Source organism: Rissa tridactyla, chromosome 5 (genome assembly GCF_028500815.1).
Source record: "Rissa tridactyla isolate bRisTri1 chromosome 5, bRisTri1.patW.cur.20221130, whole genome shotgun sequence".
Taxonomy (NCBI): Eukaryota; Metazoa; Chordata; class Aves; order Charadriiformes; family Laridae; genus Rissa; species Rissa tridactyla.
The window spans coordinates 21,575,899-21,594,271 of NC_071470.1; the positions used below are offsets into that span (position 1 = coordinate 21,575,899).

Genomic DNA, 18,373 nt, shown 5'->3' on the forward strand with positions numbered 1-18,373 from the left:
AAAGAAAAAAAAACATGCAACGTATTGTATAAACTCTTGACTAAATCCAAGTTGTCTTGCTACTCTTGTTGTTTTCTTCTGGTTCTCTCACAAGGAAGCTGTAATGCAGGTTCTGGTTCCTGACTTTGTACAGCATCTATTTCAATAGTGGTAGAGGAATTGCAAATAGCTTTGTAGGTGGAGGGGCTTGGTATACGGATAAGGATACATTTTTTGAAATGGAAGACGAGGAAAACGTCTAGGAAGTTTATAAAAATAGAAATAGCCTGAGATGCTGGGCAGCCGAGGAGGTAGTGAGTCTCCAGCAAGATCTGAGTATGCATACTAAAGTCTTGACCTGCTGCTGCACAGTGCAAGCACTGGAGAATACTGGCAAAATACAGCTGTCTTTCCTCGCAATAGTAGCCCGCTCTCGAATAGTATGAATTTCTAGTACTCTGTTCTCCCCTCACCCCACTGAGTAGTTTGGGGTGGGTTTTTTTAGCCAAGTCTGCTGGACCAGTACATCAGCAAAAGGATGGGGAAGGGGGAGGATGCCTGCCAGTGCATTGCCATCCCCACTGAGGCAGAACTTCAGTGCAAGGAGTCGCCTGGACCGCACAAAGGCAGCAGGTGCAAGTGCACATGCCGACAGCTTTTTGAAGGGTCTATCATCAGTAAATGGATTTGAATATAAAAGTGTTTTTTAATAATGGTATAACGGATGCTATTAAAACTCAAGCTGGTATTCCGTGCAGATGGCACCAACTGTCACGCTCTGGTTTTCTCTTCGGTTTTGTTTCTAAAAGTTTCAGCTGAATGTTAAATCTGTGTCAGGGCAGCGTTTCAGGTTGCAGAAAAGCTGCACGCCGTGTCAGTCTTCTAGCAGCAGGTGGCCAGGTCAGGCCCCATGCAGTTCTTTCCCCTCTCTGAAGGCGTGCTTAGGAACTTCAGCCTCCTTGGCGCCAAGGCCTTTGGAAGTGAGGTAGCTCTCAATGACTCTGCGAGTTCAGAAAGAATCTGTTGTGGCTGCTGGAGCCCTTTGTAGGCTACATATACTCTTCACAGTGCCTTGTGGTGGCTTCATGCAGTGACTTCTGGATCAGTGTGCTCTGATACAGGTAAATAATTTTTTATCTCTCTTTTTGCACCGAGGTGGGCAGGACAGACGCTTCTTTATTGCTTGTGCACCCTTATCAGTATTAAAAACACTACTGCCACTTTCAGCAAGGCTGTGAGGCATGTGTGGGTTTGCCAATGGCATGGAGCAGGGCTATGGGTGTTCCAGCCCCAGTAGGAGCAGCCAGGGTAGGCTTTGTGCTCCGAACAGTGCAATGCCACCACACCGCCAAGTGAGGCGGGGGCTGCGGTGGCCCTCGGGCAGGTGTGAGCTGGGCAAATGTGAACTGCAGCAGGCCTGGGCTTGTTTGTTCTGCTGATCCAGAGGGGACTTGTGTTTTCTCTTCTCTAGATGCACCGGCTCTGCGGCGGGCTCAGGAAGAAGAGGCAATAACAATGTATTTTTGTCATGGAAGCAAGTAGCTGTGACTCACAAGGCTCCTGGGGCACCGTTTAGCGGAGTTGAAAGATGCTGTTTTCATTTAGTGGCTACATAACTGCATTTCTGAGCCTCCGTTCACTTCACTTCACTCATGCATAAGCCCCTCTTCCTGCATTTCCAGGCCCTCATTTTCCCCTGCCTTGCACTGTCCTGTAGATTTCTACATCCGTGCGAGTGGTGGTAAAACTCAGCAATTCTGATGTGACAGCATTTAGTATATATGCCGCATTTACTTGGCACAAGCATAGAAGGCCGTAGCGGGGGCAAGGCAACGGGGAGTCAAGCCAGTTGTTTACATCTTCCTCCAAAGGACTGGCAGGTCAAACATCCTTCTCATCCACGATACTCTGCCGTTAACAGCTGTTCAGGAGTGTTGGCGCATCGTATTTTTTTTTTCCCCTCGAGGCTGAGTGCATTATCTCTACAACACTCCAGCACCTTGCTGGGAACATGCCACAATTCTGTTTTCAGAGTGTTTTGTTAATGCGTGTGACCTTGGTGGTGTGACCACAACACCTGCTTTACCTGATAAGATCATTAATTTTTTTCTCTGCAGCCTTTGTGTTGAGCATAAGCAAATCTTCATTTGTACCTGGGAAACATTGCCCAAACATCCGCTTACTAGAGCGCTGACCTGTAACTCCCGGTATTTTTTAAGGCGTTAAATAGGCAATTAGAAGAAATCACTTCAATAAAGGCGGAATGAACACGAGCCTCTCGTTAGCTGCAATGGAGCAAGACGGGATTGGAATCAATCGCGCAGCTTTTCAGCTGTCACTCTGCTGCAGCAGCAGCTGTCTGTCAGCGGAGGTGACAGCAGAGAGCTGATCTATACTCTCCTCTGGGCCACGGAGATAAGCTGCACGTGCACAATGAATGTGTTCCCAAAATAAACACATCAGGACGAGCAGGGTATTTTTTTAATGATAAATCTTCTCGCCCTGATAACTGTCCCTCCTTCTTCCTTTGTTAGTTTAGCAGGTTGCTGTCACCCCCTGCCTTTTTTTCTTACAGTGGCTGTGTGTTCTCCTTCTGCCTTTTTTCCTTAAGGGTTTGTTTTTCTGCATGCTGCTGCTTTTGTATTTCTGCGGCTGCATCCCACCCTCTGCTGCATCCCACCTTTGGTCGAGGTGGGACCCATCCATGGAGGAGACGCAGGCGGTGCTGCCTCCCAGGCAGTGCCACAGCTGCACCTGGTGTCTGTGAAGTGCTGATCGGAATTGTTCGGAAAAGGTTTCAATGGGTGTGAAATTAGGTGTGGAGCTGTAACTCCAGGGCTCTCTGAATGGGCTAGGCCTAATGCAAGCCTTAACCCAGTCCTTTATGCAGGCAGGACTCCGGGGGGTTTATGTTTGGTTTTGCGTCTTTATTGACCAGGCATGAATTTATTAAATGATAAGGTGGCTCCAGCTTCTCCCTCCCCACCGTTTGCTCCAGTTTTGTTTTTCCACTGCAGCAGTGCTGATATTATTTGCGTTTACGGGGCAGTCCTGAAGCTCTGCTCTCTCTTCCTCACCCCTGTGTTGGATGTAGAGAAACAAATTTCCTTGTCAGAAATCCTCTGCTGTGGGACTTACTTCACGGCCTCATGCACAAATACATCCCAGTCGTATGCCCTGCGTGACAGGGCTGTTCAGGCAGCTCTGCTCGCCAGTCACGCTGGGGTTGAGGTTGCTCCTGTTTTTCTGCCTTGCTCTACGGTAACAGGCATTTGCATTTAGGAGTCTGTGAGTCTTGGGTGACCTCATTTCCTCAGTAAAATATAGCCGCGTAAGCATTGTGTCATGAAAGTGCCGGGGATGACAGTGGCGCAGAAGATTGATCGTGTCACTGGTCCAGACTAAGAGCACGTATGTCACGAGGGACTTGCTTCAAGGCCTTCCAAAAAGACCGGTAGAAACTAGCAGCTGGCATAAAAAGGGGAAAAACTGGTCTCAGAGAAACCTTGGCACGTAAAAAAAGCCCCCTAAATCTTTTCATTTAAAAAAAATCAATTTCATTCTTTATTTTATGATCTTGGTTGTGCAACACTTGCGTGTATTTTTTAGTTTTGACTGAGGTCTACAAAGCCTGTAATGGAAAGCATGGATTTCTCCATCATTCTGAGAGATGGAGCTGAGTAAGCTGAGCATTTTATAGGTAAGACGTAAGGATTGCCTCTGAGTGCCGGTTGCCTTTTGTGTAGCCGTGCTGGTTGATGCTGGTGCTGCCCTTTGGTTCCATCTCGGAGAGCCCAAAGTAGCGGATCAAACCCTGATGCCCAAGACAGGTAGCTCAGGAGATGTGCTGGCCCTGGCCTTGTGTTTCTCTTTCAGGCGCAGACTACTTCAGCTCTTCCATTTCTAACTGTTTTCTACTTAAACAAGGATAAACACGTTATTGCCTGAATGCGGTTTGCTATGGGATGCACAAGACCAAATACCACGTTATGGCCTATACAGGGGTAAAATCAGCAGCTCCCGTTTTCCTGGCTGGTGGCTTTGACTAGCTGACTCCTTGGATGATTTCAAAGGGCCTGAGATAAAAGGAGCTTAAAAAAATACAAAGACTTCTGGTTTCCTCCCAGAGGTGCAGTGGGGGAGCAGGGAGGTGACACTGAGCCATCACCGTTTCTATTGCTCGCACTTCACTGAATACGCACTGCCAGAAAATGCCAGTTTTCAGGCCTGTCAACAGATATTCTTCTTAAGTATTTGAAGTACCTCAGCGCTGATAGTTACATAGCCACTTGCGTGCTGCCAATCCTGCCTTTGAAGTCTATGGTTTTAGGAAAGTTTAATACAGCTTGCTTAAAGTTAAGCCAATAACTTAGCTATGTGCAATGGAAGTCTGGTCATATTATAAAACTCTTTTTTTTTTTTTTCTTTTTTCCCTGTTACTTGTAGCTTTCCAGAAAACAATGTGTTGAAAAGAAGATTTTGACAGCAAAAATTTCAGCACTATCAGTTAGTTGGAAACATTAATTTTCTTTCAGGTTCTACCTTAGAGTAGATCTTTTTCTTTGAATTTTAACAGACAGAGAGTGCGGAACAACAGCAGCATACACTGCATCTATACACAGAATTTGGGTCGCTTTCCAATGAGGTTATAACTTCTGTCCAAACTTAGGGAGTTGCTGAGCTCTGGTTTCAATTTTACTGCAAAGTCTCAACAATAAAATAAAGAGAAGGCATGCAAAAATACCTAAAATTAAAGGCAAAAATTAACAAAACCAGTCACTTCTGATTTTTTTTTTTAAATCCTAATAGTTTAACTTATCGTAGAATCGTAGAACGGTTTGGGTTGAATTTAAACTATTCTCTTAGTAAAAAATAGGTGCCATAAATCCTGATCACCTAAGCCACATTTAATCCATACCTACACAAAATCTCCCTTACCGTTTCACGTGTTACATGAATGCTTTCAGTACGCAAACACCTTCCCAAGATTTTTGTGAAATCCTGGTATTTTTAATAGCGAATGGAAATAACAACTGCATGCAGAAATGTCAAACACTAGAGAAGTAAGCGATATGCCCATGCAGCAGACAGAGACATAAACTGTACGGGGTCTGCCTTTTGGGGCCGGCTTGTGTTCATGCGAGGGCTGGATCAGGGGTAGGTTATTGATGGCTACCACACGGCTGGGCCAAGCACAGGCAGGTCCCAGCAGGATTGCTCGTTCTTGCCCCTGCCCTTTATTTAACCCACTGTTAAAATGCGAGGAAGATAACCAAGGCACGAGATAAACCACTGCTGTTTGTGAACGCTTTTGAATAAATCCAATTAGGTGTTCATAGAGCTTGCAGGAGCAGGGCCTGATCCTACCAACCAGCAAATGAACTTCAGGGAAAGCTGAGGCTCTCCCTGGTGCTTGACATCAGTCCGGGCAACGGCCCCAGCTCCTGCAGGACCTTAATCAAGTCTCTCCACGCAGGCCTTTCCCACTAATGTTTAACCTGTCTGAACTGCAGACCCGTCTGAGTCCTCCGAGTGGAGGTTTCTAGCTAACAGGCTAGCAATAAGAGAAAAAAAACAACCAAGCAAAACAAAACAAAAAGGCAATTAAAAGAAGATGGGCACAGCGAATAGACAAATTCATGTATTTAAATTGTAGGTTTACTAGGGCAGCAACTGTATTGCTCCACGTCCAAGTTACATGTGCCGTTATAGCAACTCCTTCGATGCTGGTAACCATTCAGTAACCATTCCTATAACCATGACAAGTGCTGACTAAAAGCCCCCAGAACAACCCAAGAGGTCCAAGCTTATTTCCAAACAACTCCTAAGAGCACTGATGCTATGATGGATGGCGCCTTACTTGAAATCTCCTTTCCCGAAAAGCACAAGACTGCCAATATTTGTAAGCTTTACTCACACAGGTCAGCAAATATAATAGGCAAATGTGCAGAGCAAAATACGTTTTGATTGATTAGACGGGCTTTGGAGAGAAGGCACCGAGTTCTTTATTACAGATATTTATCTTGTAGTCTTTTCCACTCTGCTGCTTGTTAGTGCATGTGGAGATTTTTGCATGTATTTTTAAATACTAATGAGTGTGAGCGACATGGGAAGGGCTTTTTAGCGGATTTTCTCTTATTTTAATTGAAATGAGGTCAGATATAATGCTGGCCTAATCATATCTTGTTAAGCTCAAACATATATATTTTCCAAGTACTTACGGCATTATGAAGAATCAACCTAAAATATGTCACAAGAAGTGCAACTAAGAATCTCATCTTTATAAATATTTAAGTGTCCGTTATAAAAACAAACATCATAGTAGCAATGGCTTTTCTCTTTTATCTGCATAAGTGTACTTGGGAATATGCCAGCATTTTCCCATACAAAATGGTCACCAATAGGTGGTGCTAACTATTTCCAAATTCATTACAAGGTTCTTCCCTTTTGTTCCTCAAACGAGTTCTCCCACCTGCCTCATCTTCCTGGCAGATCTTCCTCAAAGCCTATTCTTGATAAATATGCAATTCCCAACAGATTAATCTCATCTTTTCATATTCCTTCTTTGCTGCTATGACCTTTAGTTGCTCTCGCATGCTGGTCTTTGGGTTTTCCCCACGCTCCAGTTGGTTGTAGCCAGCTGTCAAGCAGGAACTTCTGGGAACGTGATTCCCACACCCAGAGCTTTGGCTGCACTCCCGAAGAGCTTACCTTTGTCTTTGTTCAAAGTTCTTTGATCTTAACTGTATTTTTCCATTCTTTATGGAAATGGGTCTTAACAGTGCTCCAAAAATAATAAATCATTTTCACTCAAACTCGTCTTTAATACAACTTTTTAAAACTTGTGCTTTTGAAAGCAAAAGGGAAAATGTAAAGAAAGGAGAAGGTCATATAAAGTGAAGGCAGTCGGATGGTATAGAATAACTCTGGTGACTTCAGTCTTTTATCTTGAGCAAGAATATTCTTTAAGCTCATTGATTCAGAATTCAAACTGATAGGTGTTTTCTGTTTTCAGTGACTGCCTGGTTCAGAGCACTATCCTGTTCCTTCAGCTGGCAGGTACTGCAATGCTGATTCTCCCGATGCAGTTGTGGCATTAGACTTGCATCGATGGGGAGAACCAGGCTCGTGGCTATTCAGCCGTCGGCATTGCAGATTGCGTTGTCCTGAGCCCTCTGCAGGAGCTGAGAAGCGCCAGTGATGGCTGGGCCAGAGAGGGACTCCGTGAGCCAAACCTCCACAGCGGAGACCAGCGTCCTCCTTTCGGAGCTGTCATACTCAGGGTACCTATTCGCATTTCTAACGGTTTTGCTAAGGCTTTTTTCCAGTGCTGTCCATAAAAAGCAGTAGACTCAACACAACAGTGAGCATATCCTCTATGCGCACTGGGGGACTTTGGGGTTGCGTCTGTGAGCCTGGATCTGGAGTGGGGCACAACCTATAGGAGGAAAGCTGCCATCTCCGGAGCCCCTGCAGCACAGTAGGGCCAGTCCACCTCCCTCAGCTCCCTCTTGATTCCTGCTAGAGGGTATATCTAGGCCAAAAACACTTTTGGTAGGAGACTGCCTCCCCGGAGGCTAATTTCCTAATGGTCAGGAACAAAAAAAAAAGACATGGGTACCTCAAATGTGATTCTGTGCTCCCTGACCCCCTTGATGGCAGCCACAGCCCCCAGAGTGTTTATAAAGAAGCTGCCTTTCTCTTGACCTTTTGACCTAAAAATTATAGACACGTTGAGCCCTAGGACACGTCTGAAGGACCAGAGGGCCTCACTTGGAGGTGCAGGCAGCCATGGGAACTCCCCAGCTGGGCCTCAGCAGGGGAACCTACACCACTCACTGGAAGAGTGGTGGCATCCTCAGAGCACTGCCCCTTCCTTCCTGGGCCATGAGGCCACAGGTCATCAACCTATTCGTTCCTTCTCCTCAGTTTAATGAATGTTGAGGGGATTTTTTTTTCCTTCCTTGGCACACCTGGAAGGATGAAGTTCATCCTTCCTCCTCCTCCAGAGGAGACTCTAAGCCTCAGGCAAAGACTCTTCCCTCTAGGCTCAGAGAATCCCTTGGGGCAAGTCTGAGAATAGATTTGACGTTTCCTTGACAAATGGTGATCGGAAATCTGTTGATGGAAGGTGGTGCTTATAATGATACTTTAGAAGGGACGGTATGTTGAGGTGCTCTAAGAAAACATGGTGGCTCAAGGGTTTCATGGGGACAGGGGCAAAGAAATGCCTCATTTCTGCATCTTCTTTGAATTTAAGTATGCCTGATCTGGACCACTAAGTCTTGAGCAGTTTTGTGCATGGACACCTTTTGAATTTAGAACCCACAAGAGTTAAGCAACAACCAAGCTCATTCAAGGGGTGGCCACCTCACTACCGAAAACCATGTTCTGTAGGTGATGCTCAAATTCCCAAGCTGTACAGCCTGCATGACTTCAGACATTATCATTCTTCTCTGAAAGGTCAAGGCACGAGAAGGGGTGACTCAATCATTTAATCTAGCACCTTTACATCAGGTTTTCTTCTTTTTTCCCCCAGCCTACCCCGAGTTAGCTGTTGTTACTGATCCATCCTCCTGCCTGTGGGAGGGAAGAGTCTTGTGCCCTCCCTCATGTGGCCTTCAAGGTCCATCTGATACTTTGCTGAGGTTTCAAGTGTTCTGCACCGAGCCTTTGTACAGAGAGCTATTATCTTAGTTTCCCAGCCTGTCTTTTTTTCTTTAAATGAAAGGTACAACTGCTAAACTGCAGCTTCTAACATGTGTGCATTGCTCTAGGTAAGATCTTGCTGACCCTGTAAGAGACTTCACAATAAAAGAAATCATTTCGTTGCATCAGTATGATTTATGAATACTGAAATGCAGACTAGGATCCCAGCAAGGGAAATAGAAATCTGATATGAGGAAAAGAGAAGCTGTTTGGGTACACAAATTGGAAACATTGACATCCTTGTTACAGCTCTGGAGAAACCAGATCAGGTTAACCGTATGATCCGAAACATAATGGAGTGTCCACATTAATTTTAAAGACCTCAGTAAATCAGTAAGCATCTTGAAGGGTGAAACAGGTGTCCTGAGCTTGAATATTCAGCTTTGTCTCCAGTAGGTTTTATATTAATCTAGCTGTGTGCCGGAAGTTGGTGAAGCAACTGTCTTTCACTTAGTACCAGCACCAGGCACAGCAAAAGACATACGTAAATTCACTGAAGAAGCAGCGTCATCTGGGAAGATCCTTGACTACACCTGCAATGGAAGAGAAAAACACAGAACCGAGCAGAAAGTCAGACCTACCCTTAATAAGTGTGACCCTAAGAAAAACCCCCGAGAGGCAGGTTTGGAAATAGGCTGTCTGGAAGAGACTTGGTGGAAACACAGAAACTGTCTTTGTTTACTTAATCCCTCCAATGCCGGAAGGAACAGGGCTCAGGGATTTTGTAAGAAGCAACATTGCATCAATTTCTTCGAGGCAGAGTGACTTGCAAGGCCTCTGCATTTTTGGACAGAGAGACTCTTGGATTTGCTGTTTTGCAGCTGCTTTAGGATCAGGTTTTCAAACATTTTCTAACGGCATCCTTTTTTCCCCAGTTTATTCCGTTTTATCAGGCTTGTCTAGGGCTGGTACATATCGTCACTCCTCTGCCAGGTAGGAACAGATTTGAAGCTTTGCAGGTTGCTGTCCTGTTGAGCAAGAAACCTGTGCTGCAGGAATGTGTTTTTTAAATACCTTTGCTTTACCTGCACACGTTATGGAGGTAGATACGGATGGAAAACAGATTCAAGAAAATACCTCGTCAAAATACGTGTAACCAATAGCACCTCGTGGCTCCTGCTGCGCAGCCTCCAGTGCTGTCCCAGCCTTCTTTGTGCTGTTTGTAAATCACTGGCTTCTGCTGACCACTGCTAAGTGACCTTAGTCACTTATTTAACCTTGACGGAGATTGAAGAGAACAAAGGTTAAAATAGAGATGTGCAAAAAATTACTTAGTGCCATTAAAAGTCTTTTCTTCTAATAGATAAGACTATTTCTGTTTAAAATATTTTTGACTCAGTGTAGGCTATGACTGCAAAAAAAGACATTTATGTGTCTTTCTGGTGTTTCCCGGTTCAGATGCTTTCTTTTATTCACTCTTTTATTTCTTTAATTTGTATTAAACAGTTCCAACATTTTCTCCTGTTTTTCCTGTTTCTCAATGTTCCTAATAAAAACTCCAGCAATAAAAGAGCAACGAAAGATAAATTCACACTTCAGCTGGGATTTTATCGTGTATTTTTCATGCATTCCCAAATCCCCACCCCCAAAATCCACAAATAGGAAATCATTATTTAAGCCAAGGGATCATAGCAGAAGGTACCGCTGATGGTATCGCCTAGCCGTTGCTCACATCATTAGCCAAATGGGAATAATGCTTGGAATTAGCTGAATAGGTGCTTATTTTCTGAACTTCCTGCAAAAATTGTTATATATTCTATTACTTTACTGTGGAATTACGAAACAACAGTATTTTTGCTCTAGTCTGTAAGTGTTACTGCATAGGCTCAATGCCACTCACAAAACTGTATGAGCCACACACACAAGGAGGGCTGAGTACACATAAAAAAATCAGTCTTAAAATGTCACCCTTAGACTTAAGAATCAACCACCTACGTTTTAAAAGCAGTTCCTATTCCTGCCTATTAGCAGCCTTCCAGTACCTGAAGGGGCCTACAGGAAAGCTGGGGAGCGGCTGTTTGCAAGGGCATGTAGCGATAGGACGAGGGGCAATGGTTTTAAACTAGAGCAGGGCAGGTTTAGATGAGACATTAGGAAGAAGTTCTTTACAATGAGGGTGGTGAGACACTGGCACAGGTTGCCCAGAGAGGTGGTGGAGGCCCCATCCCTGGAGACATTCAAGGCCAGGCTTGATGAGGCTCTGAGCAACCTGACCTAGTTGAAGATGTCCCTGCTTACTGCAGGGGGTTGGACTAGATGACCTTTAAAGGTCCCTTCCAACCCAACACATTCTATGATTCTATTAATTCAAAGGTGCTGTGCCCGGTGGCGCTGGTGCCCACGGGGAGGGGACGGGTGGGTGAGCACCAGCACCACCACCAGAGACATCACCAGAGCAGGCGATGGGGCCTGGTGAGCAGGCCTGGCCCGCTTCTCCCTCCGCCGGTGTTTGAGATGAGCCGGGTGCAAATGTTTAGTCCTTTAAAAGACTTCCCTTGAGCAAGGCTGAAGGATTTTGGCCAAATTGCCTAGAGGAGCACCTTTAGCCGGTGCAGGACTGGTGCGGGGCAGGGTGCTTGTCCCTGGGGTGGAGGTGGGCATCGCGCCTGAAGGCAGCGAGGTTTCACCGTCCTGGTAGGCGCACACGAAGGAAGATGTGGTCAGCTGCTTTCCTGATCATCAAGCCTCTGCCTCGCGCTTAACGGACTTCAGCTAATCAACCCAGAGGGCCCAAGGCGTTAAAGGCAGACATAATTCTTTCTCTCACAGCAGGCTGGGGATCTGCGGGCAGGGTTCAACCACGATGCTAAAATCCCATTCAGGCAGAAATGTCACGTTATTTACTTACTAAAACAATGCTCTTATTACAAAGACATGTTAGGAGTGAAAATATGACAGCGTCTATTTTAGGTTGTCATTGATCTTTAATTTGCTGTGACCTGAAGGTTTTCTATGTAGTCAGTGCTTTTTGGCCAAAATATATGACTGCAGGGAAATGAGTAAATGAGTGCCAGAGATGCTCTTTTTTTTCCTATGAAAAGACTGAAATTGCTTTGTGTAAATGTGTGGAAAATGCTGATATTTTGTTTCTATAAATACTTCGCCTCCTGCGTGCTGTATTTCATTTGTGCTGTTTCCTAGGAGTATTTGGCTTCTTATCACTTTTACGCAGGGTGCTGAATACAAATGAGCTACAGTTTACCCAGCAACCAAGCTGCGGAGCGCTTGTGACTGTTGTGCATTTCCTGAGCAAGAGTAACTACTGAATGAAGCATATTACCCTGTAGCCTTGCAAAACACTGAGGATTTAGTAGATAAATACACAGGAAAATGCACAGACGCCCTCTGTTTCCATATATATATATATGGATGTGTATGTATATGAATATATCTGGGTGATGTAAAAAAAGCAATCCTGAAATAATCCATCATTTCTAATGAGAATTTAAATATAGGGAAGGCAAAAAAATCCAAAGTTGGTTTTCTTATTCTCAGCGACACCACCTACAACCAGGCTCCTTGTTTATGGAGTCTTATAAACAAGGCTCATTACCACAGACTCATGTGATCACAGGATGATTCAGGTTGGAAGAAACCTCAGGAGGTCTCTACTCCAACCTCTGCTCAGAGCAGGGCCAGCTCTCAGGTCAAACCCGGTTTCTTGGGGCTTGATATAGTTGTTCCTTGAAACCCCTGGGGAGGGAGACTGCACAGCCTCTCAGGGCAGCTGTCCCACTGATTGTCCTCCTGGGGAAAACCTTTTTCCATATATCCAGTCTGAACCGCTCTTGTTTCACCATCTGTTGTCTCTCACTCTCCTACCGTGCACCTCTGTGAGTGAAGACCTGCCTTCTCTATGACGTCCCTGTAGATGCCAGGGGTCTGCTGTCAGGTGCCTCCAAAGCCATCTCTTCTCCATGTCTGGACAAGCCTGTTTTCCTCAGCCTGTCCTCATGGGGAAGTGCTCCAGACCCCAGCCAGCCTGGGGGCCCTCTGCTGAACGCACCCCAGCTCATCGTCCTCTTTCTTTTGTTTGAGAGGGGCAAAACTGGACGCAGGACTGCAGACGTGGTCTCACTGCTGCTGAGTAAAGGGGTTTAGTTACTCTCTTGACCTTGTGCGTGTGCGCGCGCCATTGCTTTAATTGCTAAAATACATACATGGATATGCCTGATCTTGTTACGTGGGAGTGTTTGTACTGTTTCAAATCAAATCAAATGAGTCTTGTTCAACTGCTTGACAAATGCAATATAGATGGACTTGGCAATTTTATGCTTTGCTTAAATTAAACTGTAGTCTGTGGTATGGTTTGCCAAGTTAGGCAAAATGATGTTACGATTATCGTAAGCTAGTGGTCTCTGTACCATGATTTCCACCTACCTGATACTTGCAGTTTTAATCCTGCCTTCTTTGCTATTGTACATTGGGATAAGCTTTTCAGTGCACTGGATTAGGTTGTACGTTGTAATAAAATATAAATACATTTTATAAATATAAAACATTTTTGAACATAATATAACATCATATAGATATATGATATATATAACAGAATGCTATGATTCTATCATTAAACACAGAACGCACTTAGTGAAAATCCTACTTACACCCTGTAGCACAGTGGTTACCACGCATGATTTTCATGGGACTGGGATAAGAGAAAATGAAAGGAGGGACTCTCCCACAGAAATGAGTATAAACAGAGGAGCCTCCTTCCATCCTGATGCTCTCCACGTGGGCAAGACAAGTGGGAGGGCATCCAGCGATGAGCGACCCACCTTCAGGTAGTTGCTTTGTGAAGAAACACCTGGCAAGGGAGCAGAAACATCTACAGGTATTTCAGTGGATAAATACTGTGGTGGAAATGGAGCAGGACAGACTTACAAGGGAGAGAAAAAGGAGCAGGCAGAGCTTGACAGGGCCCCTTACCCTTTGGTCAGCGCTGCCCCTTCACACTTCCAGCAGCGTTTAGTATGCCCAGGACGCACAGCGAACTGAAACCACATAGAAATTAGGAGGAAGATGAGAAAAAACTAGCAAACATGGCACCAAACGCTATGCTGCCAATATACCCAAGCTGCTCCACATCTCTTTGGGTAATCTTGGGCTCTTCTGCCTGTCCTCCTGCGCTGAGGAAATGGGGTTTGACTTTCCTGAAATTCAGAAAACAGCATAGTACTTTCTAGCATAAATAAAGCTGTGCCAGGTTAAGTCTGACTGGTGTTTACGACCTGGTGTTTACAACCTCCAAGCTCAGCAATGTCTGTCGCGTGACAGACGTTATCTTTAGCTTCATCTCAAGTGTGCAGAAGCCAATTTGGGGTCACTTTCAGGGAAAGTGGGACTGCAGAGAACTGGTCCTCTTCTGAAACCTAGCGACTGTTTCTTCCGCAAGGGTGCTGTACCCAACAATCCTGGTTTAATGGCAAGGTTTGAAGTAGTTCAGCGCACATGAAATCAATAAGCGGAATTGGGGTGAAATGGTCAGGGAACAGCCGTTGATCAAATGGCATTAAAATTTATTAGCTGATTGTACAATTTGTCAGTAAACAGGTGTATACAAGGCAAAATCTAGCCTTCTTCATCTTAATAGTCCCCTGCCATGATTCCCTGCCTTCCTTCTCCCCCAGCCTCTCTATTTCTTTTTGTGGGTTATCTGAAATTATAGGTTATCTAAGGTTTTATTTTCAAGTGCCTATGATTTTTAGTGACTGCAGGTTATCTGAGCTTTGGCCATACATGGAAAAAAATACAGTAATTCTGTTTCATTGATTTCAAAGGACATAATCCACCCACGAGTGGACCACTTTCTCTGTAGCCAATGCTATAGATATTCTGTCCTTAAGAATAGAAAGGATGAATTTTATTTTCATTTACAAGTCTAATTTATAAATATTTTTTTACCGAGTTTAAGGTAGAAAGAGAAAAAGGTTAGATGGTCAAATGGCATACCAAATTTCACATAGTGAAATAGTGAAATGCAGTCATCCTGCAAATATGAAAATCTCTTTTTCTTGTAGAATTGTCATCTGTCTATGGGGTTTTTCTTTTGCCTGGTGTCCTAAAGAAATGAGACTTCTGTTATTGCACAATCTGTTTGCATTTGGGCCTGTTTGCAAGAACCCTTTGATAATTTTGAGCTCTTTTGGTCTGAACAAGTTTGGAGAGAAGGACAGAGGATGCAGAGCTTTCTCTTCTTCAGGCTGAACAAGCCCAAGTCTCTCAGCCTGTCTTCACAGGAGAGGTGCTCCAGCCCTCTGATCATCTTTGTGGCCCTCCTCTGGACCTGTTCCAATAGGTCCATGTCCTTCTTATGCTGGGGGCTCCAGCGCTGGACACCCTCCAGGTGGATACCCCAGGTGGGGTCTCATGAAAGCAGAGTAGAGGGGCAGAATCACCTCCCTCGACCTGCTGGCCACGCTTCTTTTGATGCAGCCCACGATGCGGTTGGCCTTCTGGGCTGCAAATGCACATTGCCAGCTCATATTGAGCTTCTCTTCAACCAACACCCCCAACCCCCTGATCCTGAGTTCTCACTGAGCCGGTGGGAAGAAGAGATGAGGGGCAGGCAAGGAGAGCTCAGCTGCTCCCTGTTCTGGTCACCCTTCGCAGTACCAGCACTTGGTGGCAGCCATGTTCGGCACACCCAGAGCACAGTGCCAGCTGGAGGTACTCCCAATTTCTTGCCCACCTGGCAGGCACAGCGACGGGGCACGTGGCTCTTAGGAAGGAGGTGACCATTGCACGAGATCACTGAAACTGGGGTAGCAGGGAAGCGCAGATCCCGGGTCGGTGAGGATGCTGCAGGGAGGGGAGGCACAGTGGGATGTGGATATGCAGCCTTAGATCAGACTCCCTTCATTTTGCTCTTCAATGAACAACTTGCAGATCCTTTGGTGTCTTAGGCATTCACAAGTGAAGAAAGAGAAAGGCATGTGGATTGTTATGTCTATTAAGTTCTTATTCCATACATGGTTCTAATATACTATTAATACCTTTTCTAAAGAGATTTATTGCAGGGTAGGACCACAGGTGAAGCTACATGTGAAAACCTCTGGGGCACCCCAACTTGTTCTGCCTGCTCCTCTTTCCATAGTGAGTCCTTTCCAGGTCTGGGGGTTTGGAGCCACCGTGAATCCCTATTTAGGAGCCTTTTGGAAAACACAAAAGGAAGGACAGCACGTCTCACCAAGCCCTCTTTTCCTGGTGGTGTAATGTGAATAACCACCTCCACCACACACGGCATGCAGCACACCTCTGGTGTAAGACACCGGGGCTGGTGAGCAAGGTGTCACTGCAGAGGACTTGCCCACTCTCCCAAAGCAGGATTTGGCAAGCTGTACTTTTGTTTGATTTCTGAGAATATTTTTTTTTAATATTTTTCATAAAAGCCTATCTTGTAGTGCTGCATTTAGGCAAAGAAAACTGCTTTTGCGCTTCTTTAAAGGAAAACTGCGGTAACATACCAGGTGTGCGATCTGGACCAGAAATCTTCAGGAGTCAAAAGCAAAGGACGTTTAATCCTGACCAAGCAGACTAAACATTTGGTAGGAAAGCTGGAGAATGTTCAAGATGATAATAATGTACTCTGCATGTTGCAGTACATCTCCTCTAGCAGTTGGAGTCCAAAAAGGTCACATCAGCCATGAGTGGAGAAAGAAAGGAAAACACTCAGCAAGATGAATATTGCTCAGAGCATTAATTTTCCCATACCTTCTTCCACAGCAGGGTCACAAGCAATTAAGAGTCCTCATAGTGGGAACACTTCACCTGGCATACTTTCCTCTCACCCACCATTTTTTTTCAAATTTCTTGCTTTGGACAGGTGGTCAGTCATGATCCAACAAAACTCATTTTTATTTGCAACTTAACCTAGAAATTAAATTTTCTCAGACAAAAGGTTGAAGTGTTCTTCCCTTCTATATTTCTCGCTTTGTATGGGGTGAGCTGATCAGCAGCTTTTTCTCCACTTCCGCCAAGCTACTGGAAAAAATACAGTAAAAGCATTTACGTTAACATTTACTCAATAAAGCATGGATTTTTATGAAAAAGGGTTTGAGAAGCAAAAATGAGAATGTGTGAGAAATACCTTCCTGATCTTGAAGAAACAGAGCTGACAACTTTCACATCAGGGTATTTATTTTAATATTTATGTGCTCCTAAATGTTCATCTGCCTCCATTTCTCTTCGCAATTCAAGGTAAATATCCGAGATTTTGGAAAAGAGAAAGAGTCGTCGTGTTAGCAGGAATGACGGTGATAACGTAATGCATCAAAACGACAAGATGTCTGAGCTGTACCTCGCTGGGGATCAGAATATTTCCCATTTAACGTCCACTTGGAGGGTGACGCACCCCGTTGGACGTGTCTGCGCTGGGGTATGCGCGGTGTCCCAGGGGACCTGCGTGTTCCCCTGCACACCCGGTCACGGTGACTGCTTCAAGACACGGCATATCCTTTGCACCGCACGTACCTGTTTGGAGTTTTATCTCATGCCCATCGACATGCTGTCTGAGCACTGCTTTGATTGTGTTACCCGTTTGAAATGCCGTTTTATCTATGGGCATCTGATAGCACAATCATTCATATGCAGTTGACTGCATTTATTTGTGGCATGACTTAAATGGATGCACCTGCAAGCCTACATAAAAAATCACCCGAGCCTATAAACTGGAATTTGAAGGAAAGCAACAGAACACACATTTCGGTGTCACTTCTCATTCTTTGGAGCTCTATTTCAATGCCTTTTTTCTTCTCAAAGAAGACAGAGTATTTCATTGTTATGCAGGGCTTCTGTATGGATACAATAGACATCACTTTTTAAACCAGGCAATTTTTGCATGTTATTTTAAGGAAATTTATATATGTGTGTGTGTACACCTGTGTATATGCATATTTATACTTCTACCCACACACACACCTGTTTTCTGTCATGTGAATGTTCCAAAACAATCATTCATTCTTAGTTTTAGCAAGACAGGGCCGTCTGCTGCATCCTGCTGGCACTCCAGGCTCTCTCCTCAGCTTCCAATGAAGCCCTTGCTCTCCACGCCGGCTCCCTCCTGCGCAGTATCCCGGCCCTGCCGCACCTGCCTCCCCTTCCAACCCATCCTCCTCTGGCTTGTGAAGAAGGCTCCGCAAAGCCTCCGAGATCCCCCCAGAGAGCATGGTTCATGCTGTAACTGGTTCGTTTTTAAAGATTCCAACGTACAAACCAGAGCCCGCACAAAGGAAAAAAAAAAAGGTTAACTCTGTTGTGAAGCCTTGCTACAGAGAAAAAAAGCAGTGAACTCAACTTTATTGCGAAGCTTTGCTAAGCAGTTCCCAAATGTCCCAAAAGTTACTTCAGAGGGTCTTACCACCCCATAGATTGTAGTAGTACCACTGAGCAGCAGGATAACAAGCAGACCCATCAGTATGGCAGAGGGAGGTAGGCACGGCTCTTGCTAAGCAGTTCCCAAATGTCCCAAAAGTTACTTCAGCGAGTCTTACCAACCCACAGATCGTAGCAGTACCACTGAGCAGCAGGATAATGAGGAGCTACATCGGTACGGCAGAGGGAAGGCAGGCACAGCGCTTGTTCAGGGCATCCCCTGTATCTTCAAAGTGCGCTCACCTCTCTCTCTCCCTCTCCGGCCCAAAACAGCCCCCCTTATATCCTGCACCGGATTGAGTGGAAAAGTACAGGC

General features: G+C 45.1%; 1 protein-coding gene across 2 annotated transcripts in view; it reads left to right on the forward strand.

The window, feature by feature from the left end:
* SEPSECS (Sep (O-phosphoserine) tRNA:Sec (selenocysteine) tRNA synthase) overlaps nt 1-10,985 on the forward strand; it is a 39,657-nt gene extending 28,672 nt beyond the window's left edge. The window contains exons 12-13 of one of the 2 annotated variants that reach the window (XR_008466775.1): nt 6,995-7,262; nt 9,085-10,985. The gene's annotated coding sequence lies outside the window, so the exon portion shown is untranslated. Of the gene's footprint in view, nt 1-6,994 lie in introns of both variants that reach the window. The other variant, XM_054203994.1, reaches the window with a different exon arrangement.
* Nucleotides 10,986-18,373: the final 7,388 nt, after the last annotated feature.